Raw genomic sequence first — 13,420 nt, forward strand, 5'->3', positions numbered from 1 at the left:
GAGAGACGATTTGCATGCATTTAAAGTGCACTTAAAATATTTTAAGGCGCTCACAAACTGTCTTCGTTTAATATTATCTTTAATATTATATTTGGCTAAGAAATGTACAAATAAAAATGATAGAATTTACATTTGAAAAAATTATTACACTGGCTTGACATACGTATGAACATTTAAGAAAAAATAAATATTAAAAAAATGAAATGTTTTTAGTAGGTATCTAGAAAATCTTTTTCTGTCAAATTATCTCCTATCATATTTACATATACCTACATATTAGATTCCAATGACAGTCTATCTGTAAATTAAAAAAAAATCATTTCATTGTCTGTTTGATGTAGCTATAAGAGCTTACTTTAAATATCTTAGGAAGTACTTGAGCGCCAGTTTGCTATTCCGCATTATTTTATTGACTCAAAAATTATTGGTCCTTCGAACAAGGAAGTTCTTCATCTTAGCAAATTTCTCTAAAGATTTATAACATAAGATGGTGTGCAGTTGGCTTTGCTGGTAATCGTTGAAAATTACAGTAAGATGTATGTACCTATTTATTATATTCTACCAGATTCCACTGGGACTTGTGTGACAATTATTAAGCTATTAAAAAGAAAGTTTTCGCTCTAATTCAGTAGAATTTTCTATATGACTTGGTTATCAGGCATTTTTATTTACAATATTTTAATATTACCCTTTTATACAAATATCCTATCAACAATTAATTGAGTTTATCGCTTTTTAATCAGTTCAACAATGTCTGTCAAATATTGTGATGTTTTCTCTGCTATCGTTTTATTCTCATTGTTATAATATAGACAAGACACACATACAAAAGAAGTGTTTTAAAAATATTGTATATGCTCATAGAAAATAAAAGATACATAGCTTTCTACAGTACATAACATTTATATGGTAAACTTATATACTTACAAATATAATATAAACTCCAAACAAATCCGAATGTAAAGCAAATCTCAACATTAACCGCATTAAAATAGCCTCAAAATTGTGGAGACTTGTACAAGAGATTCAGATTAAACTTCCTACTAGTTTAACGCTTGAGGCCTGAAATTCCGAATTAAGGAGTCCAATTAGCAAGAACGACCTCCGTATGTGAGGCATAAACATTTCGAACACTGTTCAACTGTTGTTAAGAGGGTTCCGTGAAGACAAGTGATGGTGCTATATAGTAGACACCCTTGAATGAGTTGTTTTCCTTTAAATGTGGGTTTAAGTGTCTCCGTAATTGTTATATAAATGAATATGAATTTTGATTGAACGTTCTAAATATAGCGTAGAATAATTAATAGTCTATTTTTATTTGGTTGAGACTGATTTAGAAAATTATGAATTTAAGATACTTATGTAAGTTTTAATCGTAATGTAGTCGTTTTGATAGGTACGTGAACTTTCGAAAAAGTAAATAAACATAATTAAACTCATTAGGCATGACAACAATTGACAGACGTAAATAATATTTTACCGAACTAACGAGTTATGTTTTTTTAAATAAATCAGCTGAAAATATGTGATCAATAAACATAGAATTATTCAAATAAACATTACCATTCACGCAGTGTACGCACAAAAGGTTGTCAATCTGCTCGTAAATGCGCTAATTGTAATAAAATTAATTTCGTAATTGTTAATATTCAATTATTGTTTATTTAAAATTAATTCCATTTCAATTATGAATAAATAATTGTGTAAGCTGCGGGCAATATCAATTTATTGACTTAACATTTATATATAATGAAATTCAATGTAATCTTTATTAAAAAAAAAAAACAATTCTAACTACTGTTTATAAAAATTATAAGACAAATAAATATAAAATGTCCAGACATTGAACAACAACGTCATCAACATACGTCATTGTTTCTCTATTCTGAACATTATTCTAGTAAAATGTATACAGAATAAATCATACTTCTTACATACATTTTTAAATCATAACTCTCCTTTTATTGTAGTTGGGTAAATACAAATAGACTAAATATATTTTAGTGTTAGAGAGTCCTTCGAAACGCCAGTAAAATAATAAAATAAATGTTTAAGTATACGTACCTATATCTCCCTAGATAAATATCTTCGAATAAATTTCATATGTAACTCGCCTGTCTTGTAAGCTGTGAGGTTTTTGGGCAAAGAGTTATTAAGGTATAGAGAATCTTTATGCATACATTAATTTAAATCAAAATCTGTTTTAACTAACTTTCAAGGTTTGTTTTGTAAGAGGTTTTTTTATGAATCTCAAAACACACATACATATTCTTTTACATAAAATCTGCAATTGTTTTTGAGATACACTGAAACCATAATCTGTAAAAATTTGTTACTATACATTACGATAATCACTTAGCTCTAATTTTCTTAGCTCTATTTTTGTACGTGTCTATAGTTTAATAGGTCTTCACTGAAGAGGGTTCGTTGACGGAAGGATTGGCCTGGGTTAACAAATTGGATAACTTATGTTGGAAAAAATCCCGAGGGTTATGGAAATTTCGAGAACCCTTGAGCGAGGTAAGGGTCAGGTTTCCAGCTCTTTAATTAGCATGCAGGAGAGATTTCGCTTTTATTTTTATTATGAAATATGACCGTTGTTTAGAAACATTTGTGACTGGACCATTAAAAGATATTTATTGTAACAATTTGTTTCATTCATTGCTTTTGACGCCATTTTTAAATACTTAAAAGTTGAGTGCATTTTTTGGTAGGTGAGTCATCAATTTTGTTTAAGAAGAAGAAATTTTTGCCTTTTTTTACCTTTTTCCCTTTTTTAAAAGCCTTTTACGTGAGTTACTAGTGTTTGGTGCTTTTCCTATTTTTTATAAGTATACCAAAGTTACATTCTTCGAGGAATTTTTATTGTTGAATAAAAATTACTTACTTAATTGTGAATATTTGTACACAAAGTTTCTGACACGTGTTACACGTCTTACTGACAAATTTTCCCAGAAAATGTTTAACTTTAAATGACAGTTGACATCAAACAAAGTGAAAAGAGTTTCTAGATTCAACTTCTCTCATGAATTAATGTTTTGTTTCGGGGAAATGAAGATAATTTATTATATTTACGTTTAAAAGACAATTGAAATTAGATTTCACGTTAAAATGTTCATGTTTTCGGTCTTAGCAAAGTTGGTATTCAACTTTATGAAATTATAGCAATATCTAGTACAAATAATTTTGAACAACGTTATTTGCCTTCTAGCATATTTGCTATTGTCAAACGAAATTGTATGGCATTTAGTAACACACGTGTCTAAATAATTTTGTTAAATTATTAGCTGGTACTCATTTTTGATTGCGAACTTTAAGTGAAAATTTTGTTTAAAATCCTTACAAAAAGCAGTACAAAGAGCATGTTTTTGATACACAGTTCCTTTCCATCAGTTATGGCGGGAAAGTTCGATACGTCATAAGATTAATAGTCCGAATATCCATTGTCTACCTACTGTTGTCCGCGATTTGGCCCTTTTATGAATTTCGTGGGCCATTGTTTTGGACCGGATTAACAAAAAAGTTTTAAAAAAGTTCTTAAACATTGACCAGTTTCGGCTGAAACTCGAAAATAGCAACGCCGCAATCCCGACCGTGTTGCGACGACAGAAGACGCACAATACTAGACTAATGCTTTTCCCCGAAAATATAATTATGTAGTCTAAATAACGAGGTCACGAATATTTTTTGTTTTTTGTCGGTCATTTAAAACTTTCATTAGTGAATTCGTGCGCGCTAAAAATTCCACTTTATTTTTCTTTAAGTTGTTTAATTAAATCGTCGCGAATGGGACTCGGCTGCAACATGAATTTTTTCGCTGTAAACGACGTCTGAAACTTTTTAAAATTTACGCTCGCGTTTTAAACCTAGGTAGATAAAAGTAAAACTAACTGGCCTTTGAGTGCAGCGCGGTTTGTTTAGCACTAAAATTGTGGCTAGTTTTGGAAAAGTTAAGCAATTAGTGTTGAACCGACATTTTTGCAAATGGCAACCATCGCGAAAATATTCTGGTTCATTTGTGAACTGCAACTTGACGTTCGAAGGAAATCGAGTTGTGAAATCGTAATTTTTTATATTCACTCTGTTAGTTTAATTAATGCAAGGCTTTTTTGAGAACTGAGTAAATTCGTAATATTCTTATACTAATTCTCAGGCATACGTACCTGGGGTAAAATTTTAATTATAATGCTTGCAGAGAGGTACGTAATTTACTAGACTAAAACCTAGGATTCTAGGTTTTCTCCGCTAGCATTCAAGTGAACAATAGAACAGCAAAACGCTGTGCTTTCAATTATTTTCTATTTATTATCTATGTATTTTAGGTTTAAATATTTTATTTAATTAAAAGTCAATTACACATTTCACAATTTTGAAATATTTATGTAACCAAAATATATTTATATTCAGTTAAAATTAAATTGAATAATTTGAAACAACGATGTTTCGAATTTCCGTTTATTTACGTTGTGTTAAAGCACAAATAATTTTAGCCAAAACTATAAAATTAATTTATTTAATATGGGGAATAATTAAGATATTTATATGTACAAGGTATAATTAAAATAACTTTCTAGTTTGCCTACGCCTAGTTTCACTATTCTCAACTTAAAAGATTCCAACAAAATATTCACCTAGACTTCAATAGATGAATATCGAAAAGGTGTACAAAGAAAATCAGGATCGTTGGAAGGTATTTTTATGGCCATTCGATTAGACAAAGGTGTGTGGTATGTGAGTAGGGATTAAACATTCTCGGGCGTCGCATTCCGGCCTTGGGTTGCTTACAACCCGTGGAGTGGCAGTGATCGCGGGTTGTTGTAACGGTTAAGAGGATTTGTTGCTATTTTGTTCTATATGGCCTCAATTACGTATATTAATAAAAAATAGGATTAAGGTTACGTATATTAGTAACAATAAGTGGACTGGCGAAATAGTTATTAAACGGTGGTTAAGTTAATTAGCCGTTCGTTCTTTTAAATCCGGCCCTGGAATTTATAACTACCAGTGGAGTGGCAGAGTTGGTAGGAGTCACAAAGCAGTTATTTATTGGATTTTTTCTGTAACAGAAACGGCCCTGGCTTGAAAGTGAGAGAACGTAACGTAAAATGGCTAAAAGTAGCATACTAACATAACGTAATATTTTAACTACAAATCATATCTACTAAAACTGAGAATAATACAATTCTATAAAAAGTAGAGTAAACAGTTCGAACTAAATAAATATTTTTAAGTTTTACTATTTTTATAAAAATTCACGCACCTCAATAGGTTATTTAAGTCGAAATCTAATAGCGTTTAGAATTTCAATACAGCAGACACGCTTCAGTCTATTCTATGGACCGCTTAGCTCTCTGGCCATTGAGGCCTAGCATGCGGCTAATGTAGGTGAGATTTACCGCACTCGTTTCAAGTAGTTTGTTTAGATCATGTTCATTGAAAGCGATTTTAATTTGTTTTGTTTTACGTTAATTAGCTGGAAACTTAGATTACAAAATAAAAGAGCTGGAAAGAAGTTGTCCTTTTCGTTTTATTACGCTTACGTGTAAAAAGTTCCGTTAAATTAATTGTAAAAACTTTTTGCGTTTAATATTTCGACTTTATCACGCAAATTATTGTGTAGTATCAAACTTTGATTACTATGAAAGACCGGAAAATACCGTTACGATAAAACTGATGCTTTACCTTTTCATGTTTAATCTGTGCCGTATTCCTCACTTAGCCAGGCACAATCGGTTTTAGATGAAAGTTCAGCTGAAATTCAAATTAAGGACAGCAAACTTCCGGGAAACCTCTCAACTCAGCTACGGACAAAATAGAGTTTGCAGCGTGGAACGCAGAACACATTGATATATTTTTGACTGATGGATAAATTCCACGAATTCAAATAAGAATAAAAATGCACGCTGGTTTTATTGGAACAAGATTACTATGCCAACTAGTTCGATTCACATATTCAGTTCGAGTATCTCGGTTGGCCAACATTTTCCTATTTTTTCCACATTTTCATGGAGTTAGTTTCAAGTATATTCTCATCAGTAAACAGTTCGACACGTCGACATGGCGACGGTAAACTTTTGATATATTCAGCGAAACTTTGGGGACAGATGTTCGAAAAACGAGTAATGCCTTCACGCCGCATTTATTGAATAATTACATGGGGTGAATTAAAATATGTGGAACTTTGATTTTAGAGGGGCTGTTTATAATAGAACGGTCATTTTGACGTTATGAAAATCATACTTTTAAGTTGTTTTCTCTTTTATATTCGTTAGAAATTAAAGAATTTAACGGATTTTAAACGCGATTTATAAATTATATTATTATCCCTACGTTTCGACGTAATTTGATATAACCGTAGTCTTTAATAGCGTACTCTAGAGGTAGTGAGATGCTCATGGGATTTATAAATATGTACCTATGTATGAATCTCACCATTGTTAGATATCTATGCATGAGACAACAAAATCATCCGATTGTTCGAATACTGCCATCACCAAGATTCCCCCCCCCAAATCTGTCATTGAAGTGTAAAATTACTTCATTTTTATCAAATATTAAATAACCGTCAATCCAAACAAACGACTGTCCAATTTATTCCGTTTGATGTTCAAACAATGCGATATCGTCCCCTAAACCATAATTAAATTATAAAGACTTGTATTGTTGTTTAAGCCGATTAATTTACCTGAATAATTTATTTAATCTGTTAAAATTGAAAGTCAGTCTAGTTAAGTTAACTTTCATAATTCCAGCGGAATGAATTGTACTGTTATTCGTTCCAAAAGATTTTGTTACTCTAACAAAACTGCGCTTTCATACCTTTTATGTTTTTTGTATCCTTTGTGTATTTTGTAAATAAGTGTTTTAAGTTTTGAATGGCTTTTGTGATTTGTAAAGATTAAAAAGCTAGATTGTGCTATTGTTTTATATATATTTATATTCGAACTTTGAAAGAGATATTAATGTTGCAAATGTGAGAATTACTTTTGTTAATCTTTTCATGATCGTTTTTTAACCTGTGGAAAAGGAAATGGGAGCGATGTGTGAATGTTCATGAATGCTTTGTTTATATGTTATATCTCATTGCGAATAGAATATATCCGTTTTTCAAAAGAAATTCTGAATATAAGTTCTATAGATTTAGGGCTATGCTTAGAATTACAAGGTTCAGTTTCTATCTTCCAGGTATGTATATACAATTAACACTACTTTAAACCTTATATACTAGCGTAATAAATTCTTTCATAACTATGTAAAAGGTAAGGGACAGTGGTTTAGAGATGTTTAGTAGACCTTAATAAGTTGGGGCAAATAGCATGCAAAAGTTATTTTTCAATATATCTACATCACACAGAGATCGGTGAAGAAAAACATGTGACATCTCCCAACCCGCACTTGGCTAACGTGATGGATTATAGCTTAACCCTTATAGGATTGTGTCCTTGTTGTGCGAAAGAACAGCAGACTATTTGTATATAATATAGTACTCTTATATACTATAGGAGATATATAATCATAAATTATACTTTCACAACAAGTCTAATATGGTGTGCGTTTGAAATCATGCTATAGCCTCTTTACAGCCCAGTGTTATATTGTTACAAATATTTGTTTCGTTTTTGTGTGTTGCGATTGATGATTTAACGCAAAAAAATAATATTGTTTTACTACGTCTTTACCTAGTGACAGTGGAAATAATTCTTTTTCTTCGGGTCAACGCGAACGTGAGCGTAGCCGGAAAAAGAGGCCAGTAAAGCATTAATATTAACATTGGAGAATACCTCAAATAAATATTTGACGTGATTAATTTTCAGTAATAAAATCGAATGCATGATTAAAAATTCTCGATGTAATTAAAATATGCTGCAAAGTAGAGATGCAACGAATAGTTGTTTGGCCGGATACCGGATACCGGATGTTCGGCCTGACCACCAGCCGAATGTTCGGTATCCGGCCGCCGAATATTCGGCCGACGGCATTTTGAGTTTCGTAGGTGCGTGTCGCGCACCGGCCGCGGCACGCCGCCTAGTGTGCAGTGCAGGTTTTGACTTGTTTCGTAGTGAACGTTCGCGCGGTCACAGTTCTTGGTAGAGACACTTTTATCGTGTCAGTGAAAAAAAATTTCGTTAAAAATAATAAAAAGCTTCAATTACAACTGTCTTTATTTCGATTCTATTTATAAAATCTACCAATTTTACTATCCGGTATCCGGCCTGATAGTACATTACCATCCGGTATCCGGCCGGATAGTAAAAAAGGGCCGGATAAGCCGGATACCGGATAGGAACCGAATATTCGGTGCATCTCTACTGCAAAGCCGATAATGTCGTATTAATTCCTACCTACTTCCTTTGACAGAGTGGATTTTGCAGTAATAAGTTAAAAAATTAAACGCTACAATATGTTAAATTAAATATTTTCACGATATTATATTAAATTTAAATAATATTTAAAATATAGAACAGTAAAGTTCATGTTAGGGTTACCATGTGCCAGAATTACTGTCCTGATATGCCGTAATATTAGTGCCTTTTTTTCTATATTCGATTCGTCTATATTAGACACGTGATTGACGATAGGTTATTATAGTAAAGCATTATAACATTGTTTAATAAATTCCAATGGTCAATTTTTATAAACAACCATCTTTGAAATAACTCTATCTGTATTTTGTAGAGTGCTCTACTTTTGTGACCTTTGAACATTAAAATATCATGTCATTTTCACAACATGATTCTACGTAATATACCTGCTTGCTACCATAATTTACCAACCAATCATTTGAACCAGATTTCAATACTAACCTAAGACATTGCAATTCCCGAACTTTAATTTACAGTAGATAACCCTGGCAACCCAGTTCTGCGTCCTACTTCGCACAGCTGCCTGCAGGCTTGCACTTACATAGCGAATAGAAACAATAGACCGGCCACGTGTTAAAACCATAACGCTATGTGTCAGAACGGTATGCGTTTTCGAGCTATCGAGTTGTGGATACTTGGGATTTTTTGATTCAATTGTTTTGTTGATGTTTGTAGTGTTATTTTAACAGCATCCGTGTTCTATTGTGTTATATTATTTAATGGATAAACTAAAAAATAACTTAGTGTTTAGTTTCTCATTGCAGTGTTATTTTAATAAAATGCGTGTTTCTACATTCAGCGTATTTTAATTTGTTTTTAAAAATTATGTTGAATTCATACTAATATTATAAACGTGTAACTCTGTCTGTCTGTCTGTTACTCAATCACGCCTAAACTACCAATTATCCAATTATCATGAAATTTGGTATGGAGATATTTTGATACCCGAGAAAGGACATAGGCTACTTTTTACCGCGGACATAGGATAGGTTTTATCCCGGAAATCCCACTTGAACGGAGACTATGCGGGTTTTTCTTTGACTGCGCGGGTGAAGCAGCGGGCGGAAAGCTAGTACTCTATATAAGGAAAAATCGCTAAAGTCGTCATATAGTTTTTTATAGTATGCTCATATTCTGTTTAAACTATTGTTATTAATTCGCTAACATTATATTTTTTGTTAAATTGATACATAATCAAGTATGAAAACAAAATTCATATCTATATGGTCATAATTATGTATCTCAAACGTAGCTATATTTGCATAGCTATGCAAAGTTTATAATATTGAAGTTAAATTAGAGAATAGTTCGTGGGTAGTTAGTTGGGGTAAATCATTATAATTAATACTAAAATATGCACACGTATTAGTTCATGATGTGAAACCAACTTAATACGTCATTTTCTTAATTGAACGGAAATATCTTGCATTACTTTATGATATTTCAGTAACTTTGAACATTCAAAGGAACACTGACGCTTTATTTATTAAAAAAATAACAATTTATTATTTCTTATACATTGAATACACAGGCTAAGATATAAAAAAAAAGCTTCTTACGTACTAAAAGATCGGTTGTGTCTTTGATGTTTAAATATTTCTATAATATTTACATTATATATCCGCGATAAAAGATATCCTTTTTAAATTAGCAAGATGAAATAAAATAAACATAACATAATATTTTGTCGACAAATTAGTTTACGGTAATTACATTAATTATGTTTTGGTACTAAATAGCGTAAAACTGAAATTTATTACTGGCCTTTTGTTTTTGATTTATGTCCTGGTAAAAAGGTCTGGGAATGAACTGCGAAATAGTACTTTAATTATAACCAACAATCCGTCAAATAGCTATTGCTCTTAACGTTTCCTTTGATATTCAGATTTCACGGTTTTATTCACGTTTAAAGGCACTGTATTTTAAAATCGCCACTTGTATTTATAGTCAAATGGCCGATAAAGTTGAGATTTATTAAGTAGATATTTAAAAAGCTATATAAAATCGCAGATGAGTATCTTTAATAAAACTGGTTTGTTGGCATTCATGTTTACATGCAAAATCACACGATTATAATATCATAATTTATAGGATACTAGCGGTCCGCCCCGGCTTCGCCCGTGGTACATATTTACGTTTTCTCTACATAAGAACCATCCTCGTACTTCAAGGAATATAATAAAAAAAGAATTATCGAAATCGGTTCAGCCGTTCTCGAGTTATGGAATTACAACGAAAAGTGGCATTGATTTTTATATATTAGATATTTTATTGAAATTTGTACTTATACGAACGCAATGTCAAATAATGTACAATAATATATATGAATCTCGTGTCACAATGTTTGTCCTCAATGGACTCCTAAACCACTAAACCGATTATAATAAAATTCGCACACCATGTGCAGTTCGATCCAACTTGAGAGATAGGATAGTTTAAACATGTAGATACAACGGGCGAAGCCGGAGCGGACCGCTAGTTTCTATATAAAAATAAATTAAGATGTTATGTAAAATTTATACGGCGTCCAAAAATCTCATAAATCGCATAATTGCTCCTTGTATCTGATTGCTTTGTGTCCTTAAACTAACAAGAAACAATGCAACAAACGTTAGACAGCAATAACAGCTAACAGCTCGTTCACTTTACAATAGAAATCGTGATACATTTGAGGAATATCACAAAAATTCTCCATTTCTCGATGCACGTTCACTTGAATCTATGTCTATATCCTGTCCTGGAATCCTTTGAGTTTTGGTCCAATGGAACAAAACTATATGCATGAATCGAAAATCATGTTGTCATAACTGTGGGATTCGTTTGATACCGAAATAACGAATTTGTAAAATGTTTTGCTACGGTTTCTTTTCGTGGCGTAAATGTTCAGATTCGGGAATGTTTGGTAAAATATTGTTTTAGATTAGTGGTCTATTTTTTAGTTGATTGATTTGATTATATGTTAAGATTTAATGTATTTCTTTTATTATTTTAGTGCACAATATAAAGTATTACATTTTAAAATAACGATTGTTTTGCAAAGAGCCGTATTTTTTGTTCATTTTCTTATATTACAATTTATATCATAGACATTGTTCCTGCGACAGTAAATTCACAAAACTTTTTCCAATAATTTGTGAAGAAAGGATTCAAAATCTGTAAATATTGGTGATATTTCTTTCTCGGTCGTTCGTTCACCTTTCCTTTGTATAAAATTTGTATTTTTATACGCCATTTTCGTAGCTATTTTATTAATTTTAACGACGAAAAGCTTTCTAATTGCCATAAATTTTTGCCATCTATAATTTTATGCCTATCTATCTACATAAACATGCAAATTAAGGCACGCCACTGTTCAGCAGTTGTATAGTATAAATGAAAACTATGTACAGTATAAAATATTCGATTTCTAACTAGCGAACTGCACACTACCAGAATTGATATTTCTCTATAAATATTGATGAAATGTCTAAAATAAAGGATATCGCTCACTGGGACGCTTTCACAAGTGACAAAAGATGAAGAGATGGTTCACATAATGCAGACACTGCAACTCTATAGAATACCATCGGTGACACGCTGTAAATTACGTTAGAAACAACGTAGTAGAGTACGTAGCAGAGAACGTAACAGAGTACGTAGCAGACTACGTAGCAGAGTACGTAGCAGAGTACGTAGCAGACTATGTAGCAGAGTACAAGGCAGACTACATAGCAGAGTACGTAGCAGACTACGTAGCAGACTACGTAGCAGACTACGTAGCAGACTACGTAGCAGACTACGTAGCAGACTACGTAGCAGAGTTCTCAGCAGACTACGTAGCAAGCTACGTAAATTGTCAGAATTGAATATACCCATTAAAATCGTTATTGTATTATATCTTCTTACTACTATCGACTCATAAGATTTGTAAAATATATTGCTTATATATAACCTAACGGAAGCATCTACACCCAATAAAAACCAGTTTAAATTGAGATATACTTTGTGAGCAATGTATATAGTTCTAACCGGGAGAAATAAAGCAATGTACAAAATAACACGAAATGCTTATAAATGAGCGCCAACCCTAAAGTTGCGTTTGCGTAACGTTTGTGCCATCAACGAGGAGCGTTTTCAAATTTGCGTCATCAAAGCAAATGTACACAAGTTACTTTTACGAGTATTGCTTTTAGATTGCTATTTATTAACAATTGTTATGGTTTCCAAGCTGTTTGTTAGAATGTAGCTGGAACTTAGGAAGCGTCGATTGAAAATAAATGTTGCAAGTAGGAGTTTAATTTCATTTCGTAAACTAAACATGTTGTTACAATGGTTAGCTATTCTTATAAGAAAAGGAGGTACATCAATAAGTTCTATTTTTTTCTTTATTATATTAAGAAAAGTTGTCCTTGTAAATGCTTGCTTGTAGGTAAAACAGTACAAAAATAAATGAACGTAAGAGTCGAAATAAAAGTGAATATAGAATTTGAAGGGTTTTTGCTGGAAAAATGGCGTTTGTGGAATCGTTTAATGAGTTCCGTAAGAACTAAAATAGGTTATACAAATCTCAGCTATACAGCCACTGTTTTAGAAAATAATAAATTATTTAATAGTGTTTATTGTCTTGTTATTCAAAGTATTATTTAATTAATGGAAAGCTACAGCATGACCAATTAACATGAGTTAGCCACTTTTTAATTAGAAAAGCATTCAGTTTTCTCCAGTGAACTTGTACAAATGCAACAAGTAAACAATTATATCTCAACCCTAACAGCATTTATATATTTTCATTGCTTATCATTAACCTTGGTCATTTCAAGTCATAAACCATCAAAGCATCTCAATTTAGGATTAATACTCCATTTGATGTAGGGTTGCCAAAATTTATTCCTGAGCACGACGGATCTAATTCGTCTCCGGGTCTCTGTTTTTAGAGTTTGTTTTTAAACAGATATAGATAAGTGGATTAGTTGAAATTTGCGAGCGTGACGTAGACATTATAAGACCCGTCTAAGATTAACTTCATTACCGAGTTCTCGCCGCCTTTCTAATTCAATGAGGTTGATTCTGCCATCTTT

The 13,420-nt window shown here is 31.9% G+C and overlaps 1 protein-coding gene across 1 annotated transcript in view; it reads right to left on the minus strand.

The window, feature by feature from the left end:
• Positions 1–8,144: 8,144 nt before the first annotated feature.
• LOC123692240 (NAD(P)H-hydrate epimerase) overlaps positions 8,145–13,420 on the minus strand; it is a 494,715-nt gene continuing 489,439 nt past the window's right edge. Inside the window, exon 6 of the mRNA XM_045636960.1 lies at positions 8,145–8,309. The gene's annotated coding sequence lies outside the window, so the exon portion shown is untranslated. The remainder of the gene's footprint in view (positions 8,310–13,420) is intronic.

Source organism: Colias croceus, chromosome 6 (genome assembly GCF_905220415.1).
Source record: "Colias croceus chromosome 6, ilColCroc2.1".
NCBI lineage: Eukaryota > Metazoa > Arthropoda > Insecta > Lepidoptera > Pieridae > Colias > Colias croceus.